Here is a 22,444-nt window from a genome sequence, read left to right on the forward strand (position 1 = left end):
ACTTCGACCGTGTCTATTTTAAAAACGATTGCTTAAGACTTTTGTTGGAAACTATATATTTTTTTAACATGTAAGTGTTATGTGATATATTAATCTCTTAACGTGCTTGCTATTATGTGATAGATGGCTTCTCCCAATTACATTATCCTTTCTAGCGACTCAGATGTTGAGTGAAAATCAACTATGGTACCAATTGTCGACCTAACTGACGATGCCACTACGGAAGAGCAAATATTCTGAGATGAGTCTCAATTTTCGGAAGAACCTAAAGAAGAACCGAAAGAAGAAGAACCGGAAGAAGAAGATCCGAAGGAGGAAGTGTTAGAAATCACAGAGGAACAGTGAAATAAGGGAAAGGAACTTGTGGTCCGCCCATTAGAATTCCCCGATCCAAAGTATAATAAAAGATTTATTGTAAAAAGTGACCCTGACACTTCTACCCCTAGCCACTCTCCTGTTGTTAACACTATTGAGGGACCACCCTGACCAAGATACAAACGTACCGCTAGAATTAGAATGATGTCACAAAGACCCTTCGGTTACCCAGATCCTAAAGATTACCCAGACTTGTAGCCAAACAACAAGAAGTCTCGTCACTTCTAATCTATCTCAGCAGCTACCATACTTCACGCCTTGTATAATAGCTATCGTGTGCTATATTTCATTTTACCTATGTTTTATGTAAAATAGTGGTATTGTATGATTGTAAAATATTGTACCAAAAGAAGAAACGTGAAGTATTAATGCATTAAGTTTTTCATGGTAGAATATTATCTATATAGTAGTAGTTAATTTTTGTACTAGCTATTAAGTACAAACTTTAACGGGTAAGTACTACCCAAATTACAATTATAAAAAGCTAATATGAAGAAAAAGCTTTTATAATAAGTTCATATTATGCTACGAAATACTACTCCTAATATTCTATATGATTAACTTAACTCTTTTGGCTATTTTTGAAGGGAATGACACCGACTACCAGACAGTACTTGAATATGAGCGAGGAAGAATTCCGTACTTTTCTTGCTGCGAACATAGTTGCAGTGCAGGCTGCACTACACAACAACAACAATCACTCAGGGTTTTGCAGTGGAACTAATTCCACAGGAAATCATGTAGGATGCTCCTACAAGGCTTTCACTGCCTATAAACCCCTTGAGTTCGATGGAACCAAAGGACCAGTCGGACTAAAATGGTGGACCGAGAAGGTTAAATCTGTGTTTACTATAAGCAAATGTGCTGAAGAAGATAGGGTGAAGTACGCCACGCATACTTTCACAGTTACTGCGTTAACATGGTGGAACACCTATCTCGAGCAGGTGGGACAAGATGCTGCTTACGCACTACCGTGGTCAGCATTCAAACACATGATGAATGAGCAGTACCGTTCCAGGAATGAGGTCAATAAGCTCAAGACAGAGCTTAGAGAATTATGAACGCAAGGATTCGATATCACCACATACGAGTGACGATTCACAGAATTGTCTCTACTGTGTTGGGGAGTGTTTGAGGATGATGAAGAACAGATTGACCCGTATGTGAAAGGGTTATAGGAGAGAATCAGGAGGATGTGAGTTCTTACGCACTCACCTCAATGCAGAAGGCAAGTCGAATGACTCACAAACTCATAGGCCAGATTGAGGGAAGAATTAAAGATCAGGCGGCCGAGGAGGCCAAAATGAAACAAGTAAAGATAAAGTGGGAAGAAAACAGTGACAAGAGTCAACAATACAACAACAACAACAATCGCTTCAACAATCACAACAACAATCACAATAACAACCGCAACATCAAGCGCAACAACAACAATCGTAACCCTAATAACAACAACAACAACAACTACAACAACCGTCCCAACAACAATAACAACAATAACTACAACAACCATACCAACAACAATATCAACCGCAAAAACAACTATCTCAACAACAACAACCACAACAATGACAGCACGAGGCAGAAAACTCAATGCCCAAGGTGTGAGACATACCATCCGGATATATTTTGTAAGGAGTTATGCACCAAGTGCAACAGAACGGGTCATAGTACAGCGAAATGTGACGTCTATGGACCAATGGCCAATAGAATTAACAGAGCAAATAATGCTATTACTTGTTTCAGATGTGGAAAGCCCGGTCACTTCAAAACCGATTGCCCAAACCAAAGAAATAACAATGGACAAGTCCGCGGAAGAGCTTTCAACATCAATGCGGCAGAAGCACAGGAAGACCCGGAGCTTGTTACGGGTACGTTTCTTATTGACGATAAACCTGCTTATGTTTTATTTGATTCGGGTGCGGATAGAAGCTATATGAGTAGAGATTTTTGTCCCAAATTAAGTTGTCCATTAACGTCTTTGGATAATAAGTATTAACTCGAATTAGCAAACGATAAATTAATTAAAGCCGATAAAATATGCCGGAACCGAAAAATTAAACTAGTTGGCGAAACGTTTAAGATTAACTTGATACCAGTAGAGTTAGGGAGTTTTGATGTGATAATTGGCATGGACTTGTTGAAAAAGGAGAGAGCAGAGGTCGTTTGTTACAAAAATGCGATTCGCATTATGCGCAAAAAAGAAAAACCCTTAATGATGTACGGAGAAAAGAGCAACGCGAAGTTAAATCTTATTAGTAGCTTGAAGGCGCAAAAGCTAATAAGAAAAGGTTGCTATGCCATTCTATCACACGTCGAGAAAGTCAAACCCGAAGAAAAGAACATCAATGATGTTCCAGTCGCAAAAGAGTTTCCCAATGTATTTTCGAAAGAATTACCAAGACTACCTCCACACCGATCCGTTGAATTTCAAATAGATCTTGTACCCGAAGCTGCACCGATAGTTCGTGCTCCTTACAGACTCGTACCCAACGAAATGAAGGAATTACAAAGCCAATTATAGGAACTTTTGGAGCATGGTTTCATTCGACCAAGCACATCACCATGGGAAGCTCCGGTGTTTTTTGTCAAGAAGAAGGATGGTACGTTCAGGTTATGTATCGATTACCGCGAGTTGAACAAATTTACTATCAAAAACCGTTATCCACTACCAAGAATCGACGATTTATTTGATCAACTGCAAGGTTCGTCTGTTTATTCGAAGATTGATTTACGTTCCGAGTATCATCAAATGCGGGTGAAAGAGGATGATATCCCAAAGACTGATTTTAGAACGCGCTATGGTCCTTATGAATTTATGGTAATGCCGTTTGGTTTGACTAACGCACCAGACGTGTTCATGGACCTCATGAATCGAGTGTGTGGACCATATCTTGACAAGTTTGTCATTATTTTTGATAGGTCAGATCATGTTGAGATTAGAAGAAAAGACAAGTTAGAATGAGATTCGGTAAGTGTGAAGGAGATTCGGTGTTAGAGAGAATTAACAAGATTTACATTCCACAGCTTCTAGAACTCTGTTACAATGCAATGGCTATCTAATTAGGACTACTCAGGTTCCTTATATAGCCCTCTTCTAAGGAACCTTCAATTAAGCTTATTTCACATTAACACTATACAACTTCGGGGTCCTAACAATCTCCCCCTTAGTGTTAAATGTGAACTTTACAATATAATACTATTAAAACATCTAAAGGAACTTTGTTCCTCTGAAGTGAACTTTGGATTTGAATCCCTTGAGATTCTCATATCTTCGTATGTTCACTCTTTTCTTTAGGAAACTTTTCAATCTTGTGAGAATGTATTTGACAATCTCATTATCTTCAGTTGAATAGCTGTTATTGATCAGTCTCCATCTCAAATATTTGAAAGCATACATCAACGTTCCGTCTGAGTATCTTTTGAAATCTGAGACTCTGATGAAGATCTTTGTATAGTGAGAATTGACAAACACAAACCCATAAGGACAGTCACTCACTTCAAGTAAGGACATATATCTTAGCTCTTCGATTACTTGATTTAGCGGTTTGATTCCGAGCTTTTTGTGTCCAGATTCTAACCCCATCTAAAAATCATGAACGGACATCCATCTCATCGAGTCAATAATAAATCTATAGACTGCCTTCATCGCAGTAGCATGATAAATTGTTCCAGATTCATTCAAGTTAATCAAGTAGTTGTAAATGAAAATAATGTCGTCCATCTTCAATCTATAAAAATCTGCTTCAGAGAATTGATAATCTTCATCATCCATTCTTGTTACCTGAAACAATGGCATCTTCACTCCATCCTTGTTAATCATCAAAATCTTATTTATGCTTTTGATCTCTGAATTTCGCTGAACTTGAAGTTTCTCTTCATTCTTCAATTTATATTTATCATGAACACTCAGATAAGCTTTGAGATATTCTGGTTTCTTATGATATTTCCATGCACCCAGAACACTCATTGATGCAGAAAGGATGAGATCAGAATCACCATAGATTCTATACGCTTGTTGTTCAATGAATGGTGAACGAAGAATCATCTTCTCTTCTTTCTCACTTAATTGAAAATCAGCATCACACTCAAGAACAATCTCTGCAATTTGAAATGGAACATTCAGGTCAGGAGGAGTCGTAGTATCTTCCTTGCCATTAGAGAAAATCTCCTTCTCAAAGTGTATCCCAAATTTATCAGTTGAAGATGACAAGTTAACAAATTGATGATTATTGAATTCATTGGCGACACTCGACGACCCCTTCAAAATATCTTCAATATTATCGAAGTTTTGATTGTCCTCTTGAGTTGACTTATTCTCTACTTGATCAGCTGAATCCATATTCATAAGCATCCCTGAGTCACCCTCTCTCTGACCTTCCGATTCATCTAGAAAACTTTCACACTGAATTTCCTCAATTTCATCGCTTTGAGAATTAGATATATCAACAACATCTTGATCCTTATGTTGACTAGATGCACCAGCTTCATACGTTAATCTTTGAAAACCACTGGATCGATAACCACCTTGTCTATTCTCCCCCTCATGAAGATTGTCGGGATCGAAATCATCATGATCAGGCATGTGAATTGGTCTAGGTGACTTGCATGGAGATAAAGGATATACTATCCTTGCTTGCTCAAGATAAATCATCATAGTCTCGCGAACTTTATCAAGATCAGTTCATTTAGCAAATTCAGCAAGATATAGTTCCTCCACCTCATTGTCAGAGAGATATTGTAATCCATATCTATTCGAAATCTGAGAAGGTGACCCAGTTGGTGAAACAACGGTGTAACCAAGAACAACATCAGCATCAGCAGCATCAGTTGGAGGCGATGTCGGTGGAAGTGTTTGATTTGCCGTGAGGGCAGGTAAGGAAATATGTGCGGTATTATACTTATATGTAGGGCTGTACATACTGAAATGTCCCGTTCTTATTGATTAAAAATGTTCCATATTAATTGATTTCGTTACGAGGTTTTGACCTCTATATGAGACGTTTTTCAAAGAATGCATTCATTTTAAATCAAACCATAACCTTTATTTCATCAATAAAGGTTTAAAAAGCTTTACGTAGATTATCAAATAATGATAATCTAAAATATCCTGTTTACACACGACCATTACATAATGGTTTACAATACAAATATGTTACAACAAAATAAGTTTCTTGAATGCAGTTTTTACACAATATCATACAAGCTTGGACTCCAAATCTCGTCCTTATTTAAGTATGCGACAGCGGAAGCTCTTAATAATCACCTGAGAATAAACATGCTTAAAACGTCAACAAAAATGTTGGTGAGTTATAGGTTTAACCTATATATATCAAATCATAATAATAGACCACAAGATTTCATATTTCAATACACATCCCATACATAGAGATAAAAATCATTCATATGGTGAACACCTGGTAACCGACATTAACAAGATGCATATATATAAGAATATCCCCATCATTCCGGGACACCCTTCGGATATGATATAAATTTCGAAGTACTAAAGCATCCGGTACTTTGGATGGGGTTTGTTAGGCCCAATAGATCTATCTTTAGGATTCGCGTCAATTAGGGTGTCTGTTCCCTAATTCTTAGATTACCAGACTTAATAAAAAGGGGCATATTCGATTTCGATAATTCAACCATAGAATGTAGTTTCACATACTTGTGTCTATTTTGTAAATCATTTATAAAACCTGCATGTATTCTCATCCCAAAAATATTAGATTTTAAAAGTGGGACTATAACTCACTTTCACAGATTTTTACTTCGTCGGGAAGTAAGACTTGGCCACTGTTGATTCACGAACCTATAACAATATATACATATATATTAAAGTATGTTCAAAATATATTTACAACACTTTTAATATATTTTGATGTTTTAAGTTTTTTAAGTCAGCTGTCCTCGTTAGTAACCTATAACTAGTTGTCCACAGTTAGATGTACAGAAATAAATCGATAAATATTATCTTGAATCAATCCACGACCCAGTGTATACGTATCTCAGTATTGATCACAACTCAAACTATATATATTTTGGAATCAACCTCAACCCTGTATAGCTAACTCCAACATTCACATATAGAGTGTCTATGGTTGTTCCGAAATATATATAGATGTGTCGACATGATAGGTCGAAACATTGTATACGTGTCTATGGTATCTCAAGATTACATAATATACAATACAAGTTGATTAAGTTATGGTTGGAATAGATTTGTTACCAATTTTCACGTAGCTAAAATGAGAAAAATTATCCAATCTTGTTTTACCCATAACTTCTTCATTTTAAATCCGTTTTGAGTGAATCAAATTGCTATGGTTTCATATTGAACTCTATTTTATGAATCTAAACAGAAAAGTATAGGTTTATAGTCGGAAAAATAAGTTACAAGTCGTTTTTGTAAAGGTAGTCATTTCAGTCGAAAGAACGACGTCTAGATGACCATTTTAGAAAACATACTTCCACTTTGAGTTTAATCATAATTTTTGGATATAGTTTCATGTTCATAATAAAAATCATTTTCTCAGAATAACAACTTTAAAATCAAAGTTTATCATAGTTTTTAATTAACTAACCCAAAACAGCCCGCGGTGTTACTACGACGGCGTAAATCCGGTTTTACGGTGTTTTTCGTGTTTCCAGGTTTTAAATCATTAAGTTAGCATATCATATAGATATAGAACATGTGTTTAGTTGATTTTAAAAGTCAAGTTAGAAGGATTAACTTTTGTTTGCGAACAAGTTTAGAATTAACTAAACTATGTTCTAGTGATTACAAGTTTAAACCTTCGAATAAGATAGCTTTATATGTATGAATCGAATGATGTTATGAACATCATTACTACCTTAATTTCCTTGGATAAACCTACTGGAAAAGAGAAAAATGGATCTAGCTTCAATGGATCCTTGGATGGCTCGAAGTTCTTGAAGCAGAATCATGACACGAAAACAAGTTCAAGTAAGATCATCACTTGAAATAAGATTGTTATAGTTATAGAAATTGAACCAAAGTTTGAATATGATTATTACCTTGTATTAGAATGATAACCTACTGTAAGAAACAAAGATTTCTTGAGGTTGGATGATCACCTTACAAGATTGGAAGTGAGCTAGCAAACTTGAAAGTATTCTTGATTTTATGAAACTAGAACTTTTGGAATTTATGAAGAACACTTAGAACTTGAAGATAGAACTTGAGAGAGATCAATTAGATGAAGAAAATTGAAGAATGAAAGTGTTTGTAGGTGTTTTTGGTCGTTGGTGTATGGATTAGATATAAAGGATATGTAATTTTGTTTTCATGTAAATAAGTCATGAATGATTACTCATATTTTTGTAATTTTATGAGATATTTCATGCTAGTTGCCAAATGATGGTTCCCACATGTGTTAGGTGACTCACATGGGCTGCTAAGAGCTGATCATTGGAGTGTATATACCAATAGTACATACATCTAAAAGCTGTGTATTGTACGAGTACGAATACGGGTGCATACGAGTAGAATTGTTGATGAAACTGAACGAGGATGTAATTGTAAGCATTTTTGTTAAGTAGAAGTATTTTGATAAGTGTATTGAAGTCTTTCAAAAGTTTATAAATACATATTAAAACACTACATGTATATACATTTTAACTGAGTCGTTAAGTCATCGTTAGTCGTTACATGTAAGTGTTGTTTTGAAACCTTTAGGTTAACGATCTTGTTAAATGTTGTTAACCCAATGTTTATAATATCAAATGAGATTTTAAATTATTATATTATCATGATATTATCATGTATGAATATCTCTTAATATATGATATATATACATTAAATGTCTTTACAACGATAATCGTTACATATATGTCTCGTTTAAAAATCATTAAGTTAGTAGTCTTGTTTTTACATATGTAGTTCATTGTTAATATACTTAATGATATGTTTACTTATCATAGTATCATGTTAACTATATATATATCCATATATATGTCATCATATAGTTTTTACAAGTTTTAACGTTCGTGAATCATCGGTCAACTTGGGTGGTCAATTGTCTATATGAAACATATTTCAATTAATCAAGCATTAACAAGTTTGATTGCTTAACATGTTGGAAACATTTAATCATGTAAATATCAATCTCAATTAATATATATAAACATGGAAAAGTTCGGGTCACTACAGTACCTACCCGTTAAATAAATTTCGTCCCGAAATTTTAAGCTGTTGAAGGTGTTGACGAATCTTCTGGAAATAGATGCGGGTATTTCTTCTTCATCTGATCTTCACGCTCCCAGGTGAACTCGGGTCCTCTACGAGCATTCCATCGAACCTTAACAATTGGTATCTTGTTTTGCTTAAGTCTTTTAACCTCACGATCCATTATTTCGACGGGTTCTTCGATGAATTGAAGTTTTTCGTTGATTTGGATTTCATCTAACGGAATAGTGAGATCTTCTTTAGCAAAACATTTCTTTAAATTCGAGACGTGGAAAGTGTTATGTACAGCCGCGAGTTGTTGAGGTAACTCTAGTCGGTAAGCTACTGGTCCGATACGATCAATAATCTTGAATGGTCCAATATACCTTGGATTTAATTTCCCTCGTTTACCAAATCGAACAACGCCTTTCCAAGGTGCAACTTTAAGCATGACCATCTCTCCAATTTCAAATTCTATATCTTTTCTTTTAATATCAGCGTAGCTTTTTTGTCGACTTTGGGCGGTTTTCAACCGTTGTTGAATTTGGATGATCTTCTCGGTAGTTTCTTGTATAATCTCCGGACCCGTAATCTGTCTATCCCCCACTTCACTCCAACAAATCGGAGACCTGCACTTTCTACCATAAAGTGCTTCAAACGGCGCCATCTCAATGCTTGAATGGTAGCTGTTGTTGTAGGAAAATTCTGCTAACGGTAGATGTCGATCCCAACTGTTTCCGAAATCAATAACACATGCTCGTAGCATGTCTTCAAGCGTTTGTATCGTCCTTTCGCTCTGCCCATCAGTTTGTGGATGATAGGCAGTACTCATGTCTAGACGAGTTCCTAATGCTTGCTGTAATGTCTGCCAGAATCTTGAAATAAATCTGCCATCCCTATCAGAGATAATAGAGATTGGTATTCCATGTCTGGAGACGACTTCCTTCAAATACAGTCGTGCTAACTTCTCCATCTTGTCATCTTCTCTTATTGGTAGGAAGTGTGCTGATTTGGTGAGACGATCAACTATTACCCAAATAGTATCAAAACCACTTGCAGTCCTTGGCAATTTAGTGATGAAATCCATGGTAATGTTTTCCCATTTCCATTCCGGGATTTCGGGTTGTTGAAGTAGACCTGATGGTTTCTGATGCTCAGCTTTGACCTTAGAACACGTCAAACATTCTCCTACGTATTTAGCAACATCAGCTTTCATACCCGGCCACCAAAAATGTTTCTTGAGATCCTTGTACATCTTCCCCGTTCCAGGATGTATTGAGTATCTGGTTTTATGAGCTTCTCTAAGTACCATTTCTCTCATATCTCCAAATTTTGGTACCCAAATCCTTTCAGCCCTATACCGGGTTCCGTCTTCCCGAATATTATGATGCTTCTCCGATCCTTTGGTTATTTCATCCTTTAAATTTCCCTCTTTTAAAACTCCTTGTTGCGCCTCCTTTATTTGAGTAGTAATGTTATTATGAATCATTATATTCATAGATTTTACTCGAATGGGTTCTCTGTCCTTCCTGCTCAAGGCATCGGCTACCACATTTGCCTTCCCCGGGTGGTAACGAATCTCAAAGTCGTAATCATTCAATAATTCAATCCACCTACGCTGCCTCATATTCAGTTGTTTCTGATTAAATATGTGTTGAAGACTTTTGTGGTCGGTATATATAATACTTTTGACCCCATATAAGTAGTGCCTGCAAGTCTTTAATGCAAAAACAACCGCGCCTAATTCCAAATCATGCGTCGTATAATTTTGTTCGTGAATCTTTAATTGTCTAGACGCATAAGCAATCACCTTCGTTCGTTGCATTAATACACAACCGAGACCTTGCTTTGATGCATCACAATAAATCACAAAATCATCATTCCCTTCAGGCAATGACAATATAGGTGCCGTAGTTAGCTTTTTCTTCAATAACTGAAACGCTTTCTCTTGTTCATCATTCCATTCAAATTTCTTCCCTTTATGCGTTAATGCAGTCAAGGGTTTTGCTATTCTGGAAAAGTCTTGGATGAACCTTCTGTAGTAACCAGCTAGTCCTAAAAACTGGCGTATGTGTTTCGGAGTTTTCGGGGTTTCCCACTTTTCAACAGTTTCTATCTTTGCCGGATCCACCTTAATACCTTCTTTGTTCACTATGTGACCGAGGAATTGAACTTCTTCCAACCAAAATGCACACTTTGAAAACTTAGCGTACAATTCTTCCTTCCTCAATACTTCTAACACCTTTCTCAAATGTTCACCGTGTTCTTGGTCATTCTTTGAGTAAATAAGTATGTCATCAATGAAAACAATGACAAACTTGTCAAGGTATGGTCCACACACTCGGTTCATAAGGTCCATGAACACAGCTGGTGCATTAGTTAAACCAAACGGCATGACCATAAACTCGTAATGACCGTAACGTGTTCTGAAAGCAGTCTTTGGAATATCATCTTCTTTCACCCGCATTTGATGATACCCGGAACGTAAGTCAATCTTTGAATAAACAGACGAGCCTTGTAGTTGATCAAATAAGTCGTCGATTCTCGGTAGTGGGTAGCGGTTCTTGATGGTAAGTTTGTTCAACTCTCGGTAGTCGATACACAACCTGAATGTACCATCTTTCTTCTTGACAAACAAAACAGGAGCTCCCCACGGTGATGTGCTTGGTCGAATGAAACCACGCTCTAAAAGTTCTTGTAATTGGCTTTGTAGTTCTTTCATCTCGCTGGGTGCGAGTCTGTAAGGAGCACGAGCTATTGGTGCAGCTCCTGGTACAAGATCTATTTGAAATTCAACGGATCGATGTGGGGGTAATCCCGGTAATTCTTTCGGAAATACATCAGGAAATTCTTTTGCGACGGGAACATCATTGATGCTCTTTTCTTCAGTTTGTACTTTCTCGACGTGTGCTAGAACAGCATAGCAACCTTTTCTTATCAGTTTTTGTGCCTTCAAATTACTAATAAGATGTAGCTTCGTGTTGCCCTTTTCTCCGTACACCATTAAGGGTTTTCCTTTTTCTCGTATAATGCGAATTGCATTTTTGTAACAAACGATCTCCGCTTTCACTTCTTTCAACCAGTCCATACCGATTATCACATCAAAACTCCCTAACTCTACTGGTATCAAATCAATCTTAAATGTTTCGCTAACCAGTTTAATTTCTCGATTCCGACATATATTATCTGCTGAAATTAATTTACCATTTGCTAATTCGAGTAAAAATTTACTATCCAAAGACGTCAATGGACAACTTAATTTAGCACAAAAATCTCTACTCATATAGCTTCTATCCGCACCCGAATCAAATAAAACGTAAGCAGATTTATTGTCAATAAGAAACGTACCCGTAACAAGCTCCGGGTCTTCCTGTGCCTCTGCCGCATTAATATTGAAAACTCTTCCACGGCCTTGTCCATTCGTGTTCTCCTGGTTCGGGTAATTTCTAATAATGTGGCCCAGTTTTCCACATTTATAACAAACTACATTGGCATAACTTGCTCCGACACTACTTGCTCCGCCATTACTCGTTCCGACACCATTTGTTCCGTTCATTCTATTAACCCCTGGTCCGTAGACCTCACACTTCGCCGCGCTATGACCATTTCTTTTACACTTGTTGCAAAATTTGGTGCAGAACCCCGAGTGATTCTTTTCACACCTTTGGCATAGCTGCTTCTGATTGTTGTTGTTGTTGCAGTTATTATTGTTGTTGGGATGATTGTTGTAGTTGCTGTTGTTGTTGTTGTTGTTGTTGGGCCATTTGTTGTAGTTGCGATTGATGTTGCGATTGTTGGGATAATTGTTGCGATTATTGTTGTAATTACTGTTGTTGTTGTATTGGTGATTCTTATCACCGTTTTCCTCCCACTTTCTTTTGACTTGCTTCACATTGGCCTCTTCAGCAGTCAGTTCTTTAATTCTTTCTTCAATCTGGTTCACTAGTTTGTGAGCCATTCTACATGCCTGTTGTATGGAGGCGGGCTCGTGTGAACTTATATCTTCTTGGATTCTTTCCGGTAATCCTTTCACAAACGCGTCAATCTTCTCTTCCTCATCTTCGAATGCTCCCGGACACAATAGGCACAATTCTGTGAATCGTCTTTCGTACGTGGTAATATCAAATCCTTGGGTTCGTAACCCTCTAAGTTCTGTCTTGAGCTTATTGACCTCGGTTCTGGGACGGTACTTCTCGTTCATCAAGTGCTTGAATGCTGACCACGGTAGTGCGTACGCATCATCTTGTCCCACTTGCTCTAGATAGGTATTCCACCATGTTAACGCAGAACCTGTGAAGGTATGCGTAGCGTACTTCACTTTGTCCTCTTCAGTACACTTACTTATGGCAAACACCGATTCAACCTTCTCGGTCCACCGTTTCAATCCGATCGGTCCTTCAGTTCCATCAAATTCCAAAGGTTTGCAGGCAGTGAATTCTTTGTAGGTGCATCCTACACGATTTCCTGTACTGCTAGATCCAAGGTTATTGTTGGTATGTAGCGCAGCCTGTGCTGCGGCTATGTTTGAAGCTAGAAAAGTACGGAATTCCTCTTCATTCATATTCACGGTGTGTCGAGTAGTCGGTGCCATTTCCTTCAAAATAGTTAAATGGAACAAGTTAATCATACAGAATATTAAGAGTAGTTAATAGTATTTCGTAGCATAATATGAACTCATTTATAAAAGCTTTTTCTTCATATTAGCGTTTTATAAGTTTAAATTCGGGTAGTACCTACCCGTTAAGTTCATACTTAGTAGCTAATATACAATTCAACTACTACAATTCTATATGAAAAACTGATTGTAATAATATTTCGCGTTCAAACTTTTATACAATATTTTACAAACTTACAATACCGCTTATTTTACATAAAGCATGAAATATAGCACACAATAACTTTGATACAAGATAGTTGTGAAGATAATTCTAGCTAGTACACAAGTCGTTCAGCAAAGGCAATAAAGACACGTAATTCATACGTCCAGAAACAAGTCATGCATTCTGGTTTTACTAGGACTACTTCCCATCCTTGGTCTTGTGCAACATAACCGTTATGGCCGTTGATAAGACAGCGTGTTGTAACGTCGTCAAAGGGACGAGGGTTACGTAATGTCCAACAGTCCCGTAATAATCTAAAAACCTCATTTCTTACCCCAATTACCGACTCCGTCACTTGTGGAAACGTTTTGTTTAATAGTTGTAGCACGATGTTCTTGTTCTCACTTTGGTGAGAAGCGAACATTACTAATCCGTAAGCATAACATGCTTCTTTATGTTGCATGTTAGCCGCTTTTTCTAAATCACGAAGTCCAATATTCGGATATATTGAGTCAAAATAATTTCTTAACCCGTTGCGTAAAATAGCATTTGGGTTCCCCGCAATATATGCGTCAAAGTAAACACATCGTAACTTATGGGTTTCCCAATGTGATATCCCCCATCTTTCAAATGAAAGTCTCTTATAAACCAAGACATTCTTGGAACGTTCTTCGAATGTCTTACAAACTGATCTCGCCTTAAATAGTTGTGCCGAGGAATTCTGGCCGACTCTAGACAAGATTTCATCAATCATGTCTCCGGGTAGGTCTCTTAAAATATTGGGTTGTCTATCCATTTTGTGTTTTTAAACTGTAAAATAGACAAGAGTTAGTTTCATAAAAAAATACTTATTAATACAAGCAATTTTTACATATATCATAAAGCATACGAACACTATATTACATATATTACACCACACGAATACAACTATCTTATTCCGACTCGCTCGTTTCTTCTTCTTCGGTTTTGGTTCGTTTTGCCAAGTTTCTAGGGATATATGATGTTCCCCTAATACGAGCCGTCGTTGTCCACATTGGTTTAGAAAAACCTGGTGGTTTAGAGGTTCCCGGGTCATTGTTACAACTTAAGGACTTCGGGCGTTGACGATACATATAAAGTTCATCGGGGTTGGAATTAGATTTCTCTATTTTTATGCCCTTTCCCTTATTATTTTCTTTTGCCTTTTTAAATTCAGTTGGGGTAATTTCTATAACATCATCGGAATTCTCGTCGGAATCCGATTCATCGGAGAATTGGTAATCCTCCCAATATTTTGCTTCCTTGGCGGAAACACCATTGACCATAATTAACTTTGGTCAGTTGGTTGAGGATTTTCTTTTACTTAACCGTTTTATTATTTCCCCCACCGGTTCTATTTCTTCATCCGGTTCCGATTCTTCTTCCGGTTCCGATTCTTCTTCCGGTTCCGACTCTTCTTCCGGTTCCTCTTCGGGAACTTGTGAATCAGTCCACGAATCATTCCAATTTACATTTGACTCTTCATTATTATTAGGTGAGTCAATGGGACTTGTTCTAGAGGTAGACATCTATCACATAATATCAAACACGTTAAGAGATTAATATATCACATAATATTCATATGTTAAAAATATATAGTTTCCAACAAAAATGTTAAGCAATCATTTTTAAAGAAAACACGGTCGAAGTCCAGACTCACTAATGCATCCTAACAAACTCGATAAGACACACTAATGCAAATTTTCTGGTTCACTAAGACCAACGCTCGGATACCAACTGAAATGTCCCGTTCTTATTGATTAAAAACGTTCCATATTAATTGATTTCGTTACGAGGTTTTGACCTCTATATGAGACGTTTTTCAAAGACTGCATTCATTTTAAAACAAACCATAACCTTTATTTCATCAATAAAGGTTTAAAAAGCTTTACGTAGATTATCAAATAATGATAATCTAAAATATCCTGTTTACACACGACCATTACATAATGGTTTACAATACAAATATGTTACAACAAAATAAGTTTCTTGAATGCAGTTTTTACACAATATCATACAAGCATGGACTCCAAATCTCGTCCTTATTTAAGTATGCGACAGCGGAAGCTCTTAATAATCACCTGAGAATAAACATGCTTAAAACGTCAACAAAAATGTTGGTGAGTTATAGGTTTAACCTATATATATCAAATCATAATAATAGACCACAAGATTTCATATTTCAATACACATCCCATACATAGAGATAAAAATCATTCATATGGTGAACACCTGGTAACCGACATTAACAAGATGCATATATATAAGAATATCCCCATCATTCTGGGACACCCTTCGGATATGATATAAATTTCGAAGTACTAAAGCATCCGGTACTTTGGATGGGGTTTGTTAGGCCCAATAGATCTATCTTTAGGATTCGCGTCAATTAGGGTGTCTGTTCCCTAATTCTTAGATTACCAGACTTAATAAAAAGGGGCATATTCGATTTCGATAATTCAACCATAGAATGTAGTTTCACATACTTGTGTCTATTTTGTAAATCATTTATAAAACCTGCATGTATTCTCATCCCAAAAATATTAGATTTTAAAAGTGGGACTATAACTCACTTTCACAGATTTTTACTTCGTCGGGAAGTAAGACTTGGCCACTGTTGATTCACGAACCTATAACAATATATACATATATATTAAAGTATGTTCAAAATATATTTACAACACTTTTAATATATTTTGATGTTTTAAGTTTATTAAGTCAGCTGTCCTCGTTAGTAACCTATAACTAGTTGTCCACAGTTAGATGTACAGAAATAAATCGATAAATATTATCTTGAATCAATCCACGACCCAGTGTATACGTATCTCAGTATTGATCACAACTCAAACTATATATATTTTGGAATCAACCTCAACCCTGTATAGCTAACTCCAACATTCACATATAGAGTGTCTATGGTTGTTCCGAAATATATATAGATGTGTCGACATGATAGGTCGAAACATTGTATACGTGTCTATGGTATCTCAAGATTACATAATATACAATACAAGTTGATTAAGTTATGGTTGGAATAGATTTGTTACCAATTTTCACGTAGCTAAAATGAGAAAAATTATCCAATCTTGTTTTACCCATAACTTCTTCATTTTAAATCCGTTTTGAGTGAATCAAATTGCTATGGTTTCATATTGAACTCTATTTTATGAATCTAAACAGAAAAGTATAGGTTTATAGTCGGAAAAATAAGTTACAAGTCGTTTTTGTAAAGGTAGTCATTTCAGTCGAAAGAACGACGTCTAGATGACCATTTTAGAAAACATACTTCCACTTTGAGTTTAATCATAATTTTTGGATATAGTTTCATGTTCATAATAAAAATCATTTTCTCAGAATAACAACTTTAAAATCAAAGTTTATCATAGTTTTTAATTAACTAACCCAAAACAGCCCGCGGTGTTACTACGACGGCGTAAATCCGGTTTTACGGTGTTTTTCGTGTTTCCAGGTTTTAAATCATTAAGTTAGCATATCATATAGATATAGAACATGTGTTTAGTTGATTTTAAAAGTCAAGTTAGAAGGATTAACTTTTGTTTGCGAACAAGTTTAGAATTAACTAAACTATGTTCTAGTGATTACAAGTTTAAACCTTCGAATAAGATAGCTTTATATGTATGAATCGAATGATGTTATGAACATCATTACTACCTTAATTTCCTTGGATAAACCTACTGGAAAAGAGAAAAATGGATCTAGCTTCAATGGATCCTTGGATGGCTCGAAGTTCTTGAAGCAGAATCATGACACGAAAACAAGTTCAAGTAAGATCATCACTTGAAATAAGATTGTTATAGTTATAGAAATTGAACCAAAGTTTGAATATGATTATTACCTTGTATTAGAATGATAACCTACTGTAAGAAACAAAGATTTCTTGAGGTTGGATGATCACCTTACAAGATTGGAAGTGAGCTAGCAAACTTGAAAGTATTCTTGATTTTATGAAACTAGAACTTTTGGAATTTATGAAGAACACTTAGAACTTGAAGATAGAACTTGAGAGAGATCAATTAGATGAAGAAAATTGAAGAATGAAAGTGTTTGTAGGTGTTTTTGGTCGTTGGTGTATGGATTAGATATAAAGGATATGTAATTTTGTTTTCATGTAAATAAGTCATGAATGATTACTCATATTTTTGTAATTTTATGAGATATTTCATGCTAGTTGCCAAATGATGGTTCCCACATGTGTTAGGTGACTCACATGGGCTGCTAAGAGCTGATCATTGGAGTGTATATACCAATAGTACATACATCTAAAAGCTGTGTATTGTACGAGTACGAATACGGGTGCATACGAGTAGAATTGTTGATGAAACTGAACGAGGATGTAATTGTAAGCATTTTTGTTAAGTAGAAGTATTTTGATAAGTGTATTGAAGTCTTTCAAAAGTTTATAAATACATATTAAAACACTACATGTATATACATTTTAACTGAGTCGTTAAGTCATCGTTAGTCGTTACATGTAAGTGTTGTTTTGAAACCTTTAGGTTAACGATCTTGTTAAATGTTGTTAACCCAATGTTTATAATATCAAATGAGATTTTAAATTATTATATTATCATGATATTATCATGTATGAATATCTCTTAATATATGATATATATACATTAAATGTCTTTACAACGATAATCGTTACATATATGTCTCGTTTAAAAATCATTAAGTTAGTAGTCTTGTTTTTACATATGTAGTTCATTGTTAATATACTTAATGATATGTTTACTTATCATAGTATCATGTTAACTATATATATATCCATATATATGTCATCATATAGTTTTTACAAGTTTTAACGTTCGTGAATCACCGGTCAACTTGGGTGGTCAATTGTCTATATGAAACATATTTCAATTAATCAAGCATTAACAAGTTTGATTGCTTAACATGTTGGAAACATTTAATCATGTAAATATCAATCTCAATTAATATATATAAACATGGAAAAGTTCGGGTCACTACACATACTACTAGTCAGATTCGTGATATCCCCTTCTGATGGAGGTTGGGCAACAACCGGAGTTGTCACCGGCGAAGTTTCTTTCGAAGCATCCGCCTCCATGACTTTAGTCTCATGGGACTCTGACAAAGTAGTAGAACTACTCGTCAATTTTGATCTCGCAGAGATATTGCTATCTCCGACACCTGAAATCATTGATATACCATGAGGTGGTACATCTCTTTCAGTTAACGACTCTTCCTCCAGACCCTGAGATTCAGAATCTAGAGAGAAGTGGTTTGAACCAATGGATCACTTTCATGAATCAAGGGATCAATCTGCTGGAAGTCTGATAAATATCCCGAAGGATTGTCATGTTGACTCGTTTCCATGGGACGCGGCAGATCTCCCTCATCAAGATAAGCTGGACCTCGAGACCCTGTTGTACGTTGAGGCACAGGAGGATTTCCAGCCAATACGCAGGGTGCCTTTTCAAGACTTTTTGGCTCCCCTTCTGCCGTTCTGGACTTTAATGATTGAGTTTCCTCAATCGATTGAGTCAACGCAGACTTTAGTGCAGAGGAAGAATTTACTTCTTTAGATGCCTAAGCATCTTGCTGTGTAAGATTTATTATTAAGTCCTGTTTAGATTGGATGGGCTTAGTGGTCTTTTTACCATCCTTGCATTTAGCTCGCTTGCCTACCGAAGCTTGTGCTTCATTTAGCGTAGGGCTTACTGTTATTATTGGATGTGATACGGAGATGGGTGAGGGTGACCTAATTGGCTCTAGGTCTTGATCCGTATCACCAACGGTTGGAGTAACTGTTTGGCGGACGATGGGTGTCGAAGTCCTAGATCTAGTTACTCGTTGGGTTGGCGGAGTCTGAATCATATCATCTGGTATATATCGAGTTCTCTTAGGAGAATGTTCAGGAGATGACTCAGTTGCTGAAGAATCAGTGTCACTGCTCACTTCGGGTGTTGTTGAAGGGGTTGGTTCAATACTAGGTGAACTACGCTTCATGATCCTCACGGGTTGAGCTTAGTGTACTGCCCCAGAATGTTTGAGGTTCACGCTAAGTGGAGGATTAGCTGGCCGGGGTGGTTGTACTACAGGTTCCTCTATAACCTCTGGGGCTGGAACTGCGGCGGGTTTAACTTGTTCTTGTTGTGCCGGGTTCGGAAGAGGTATTCCTACAGCTTCAAAATAAGAACGCGTTCGAACGTCTTGGGGTGCAGCTAGCCCCACTAGCCAATTTGGAATCGGCGCAGTGAATTGATTGTCAGATACCATTGGGGTATTCATCTTTAGCTCCCCAAATCTTTTCATCTGTAATCCATGTGTACCTAGAACAAATATATTTGCATTTCTGCAAGCAGTGATAGCATCATGGATAAAGATACAGAAAAACCTTTTTACAAGGGATGTATGAACCCTTTGGCTTATCAACTTGTGCCTGAATCAAATCCCATAATAGTTCTGCATAATCAGGAGTCTCTACTCTTGTGAAACAGTAGAAAAATCTCAGCATTGGCATAGTCAGGCTATCGGATCCACTCCTGGTCATCAGCAAGCATCTGTTGATGATTGAGAAGATCACATACCACCTTGAGTGCACGTATTTCTTCTGAAACTTAGCCGGTGGAACATTGTTTGCTCCAACATAACCAATATCAAAGATTGATGACATCATCTGCTGAGTAGCTGGGAAAGCAGGAGCATTCTGTACAAGAGGAAGCCTAAAGATCCTCCTAAAATCAGCCTTAGTGATACTCCTCATCCCTTGAACTCCTCTTAGCTCAAACTCAAATCGAGCTTGTGTACCCTCTGGATTTGCAGCAGTAGGTTGTGTAGCTTCCACAAACCTAATGGTTCTATTGAGTAGCTCCAGATCTATCACGGGTACACTGACAGTTGAGCTTAGAGCAGGCCATAGTGTATGCCTCTCTAGTATTGCAGTCCAGTAATTGCAAGGAATGTTGGTTTCAGAGTTGATGAAGTGATTGTTCGCCATTTAGCTGTATAAATAAGAAATAGAAGACCACAAGATATTTAACATAAAGCACATATCTCTATTCTTATTTGCCTTTGAAATCCTTTGTATTTTTTAAATTTTATAATTTTTATGATTTTTCTAAGTTATAAAGAATTATTTATTCCAAATATGAACAAGTAATTGACAAACATGACATTCATATAATATTCATTACAGTATAAAGTCATCATGCAAAGTCAATTATATAACATAAAGAATCAGAACAACACTTAGTCAATTTTAAGCACAAATCAAGCACATTCGGTATTCATGAAAACTTGAGATTCTGTAATCAAATAAGCTTGAGTTTTCATACCAAAGACTTAAATAAAGCATGCAAGATTTATCAAGTTGAAAATCTCAAATTTTGAAAGTACCAAATAGCAGACTCGGTATAATGCCAAGAACAGATTCGGTATCTTCAAAAATCACATATTATCACCCAAACATGCATATTGAGTCTTATATCATGCAAAAACATAGTCACAATCAATTAACAACTCAAACAAATCAGAAAAACTTGTTAATGACTTAAACAGACTCGGTACTGTAGCAAGAACACATTTGGTATGTACAGAATCTACCAAATACTCAATTAAACATGTAATCAGACTCGGTCAATTGATAGATCAACTAATTTAACATGGATTTGACAAGATTTCATGTTAATCAACCAAATCAGATGAGTTTAATTAAAGAATTAAGAAATACAACTCAGATTCGGTATAAGCAACATTTTTCAAAATTAAGTGTCACAATCATGTTATTTGCTTGATTTTCTGGTTTATAAATGTTCAATTATCTCATATCTACAACATGTGATACTTAAATTCAATTAAAACAAGAATATACCAAAGATTTGAAGATACAGAGAGACGGATTCGGTAGATTAGGCAGACTCGGTAGTTTAGATCAGATTCGGTATGCAATTAGGTAAAAGTAAAAGAAAGTTTGACTTTGACCCTGCTATTTATAGATACCGAATGTTTTGAAGACATGGGCTTTACCGAATGGGCCTTAAGTACCGAATGCAGTCCATTTTCATATTTAGACACATTGCACTTCAAAGTTTGACAAATCTTTATCAAAAATCATTCAAGATTATCACATTTTTGATGAAAAACATTTCTGAGACAATTGTTGAAAATTTTGAACATACCGAATCTGTACTGTTGGTTGTCAGATTCGGTATAATGCTAAAGTTAGCATTTATTCAATTAAATTCAAATCTTTTTGGATTTTATCTTTTTCAATTTTTATGAATTTTATCAAAACAAGATTTGTACTTAGAAAATTTTGAATTAAGTACAAAGTACAAATCTTCAGTGATACCAATTGTTAAAACGGGTTGCATACTGAGATGTATACAAGCCTTAGTGAATTATTTCAGATAAGAACAAGGAATTTATGAAAATCACTTTTGAAAAACAGTTTTCTTTTCATTTTTTCCCTTTTTCTCCCCCTCAAAATGTGATATATAAGAAAGTAAATCACTATTTTGATATATTCCCAAGAAAATGAGTTAACTCCCCCTTGAAATATGATATCAATGAGTTACCTCCCCCTTTCGTAACCATTGAAATTTAATCCCAGGAAGTTAACAGAATTCTAAAAGTAAGGCTCCCCCTTGAAAGATGTTATCAAAATCATAAGAAGTATTAGCTCCCCCTAGAATGTATCTACTCCCCCTAAACACAAGATCCTTAGTATAAGTCCCAACAGATCTGAGGAATGTCAAGCACTATACTTTACCATGCCAATCTCTCTGATCAAGAACTTTAGCCTAAGTTCATCTAAGGGCTTAGTGAACATGTCAGCTAATTGTACTTTGGTAGGCACAAAGTATAACTCTACATCCCCTTTTTCTACATGGTCCTTAATGAAATGATAACGAATATCAATGTGTTTAGTCTTAGAATGCTGGATCGGGTTGCTCGTAATTGCAATAGCACTTTGTGAATCACAGTAAATTGGGGTCTTAGAAATCTTAAATCCATAGTCCAAAAGTTGAGTTTGCATCCACAAAACTTGTGAACA

This window comes from Rutidosis leptorrhynchoides, chromosome 11, assembly GCF_046630445.1.
Source record: "Rutidosis leptorrhynchoides isolate AG116_Rl617_1_P2 chromosome 11, CSIRO_AGI_Rlap_v1, whole genome shotgun sequence".
Taxonomy (NCBI): Eukaryota; Viridiplantae; Streptophyta; class Magnoliopsida; order Asterales; family Asteraceae; genus Rutidosis; species Rutidosis leptorrhynchoides.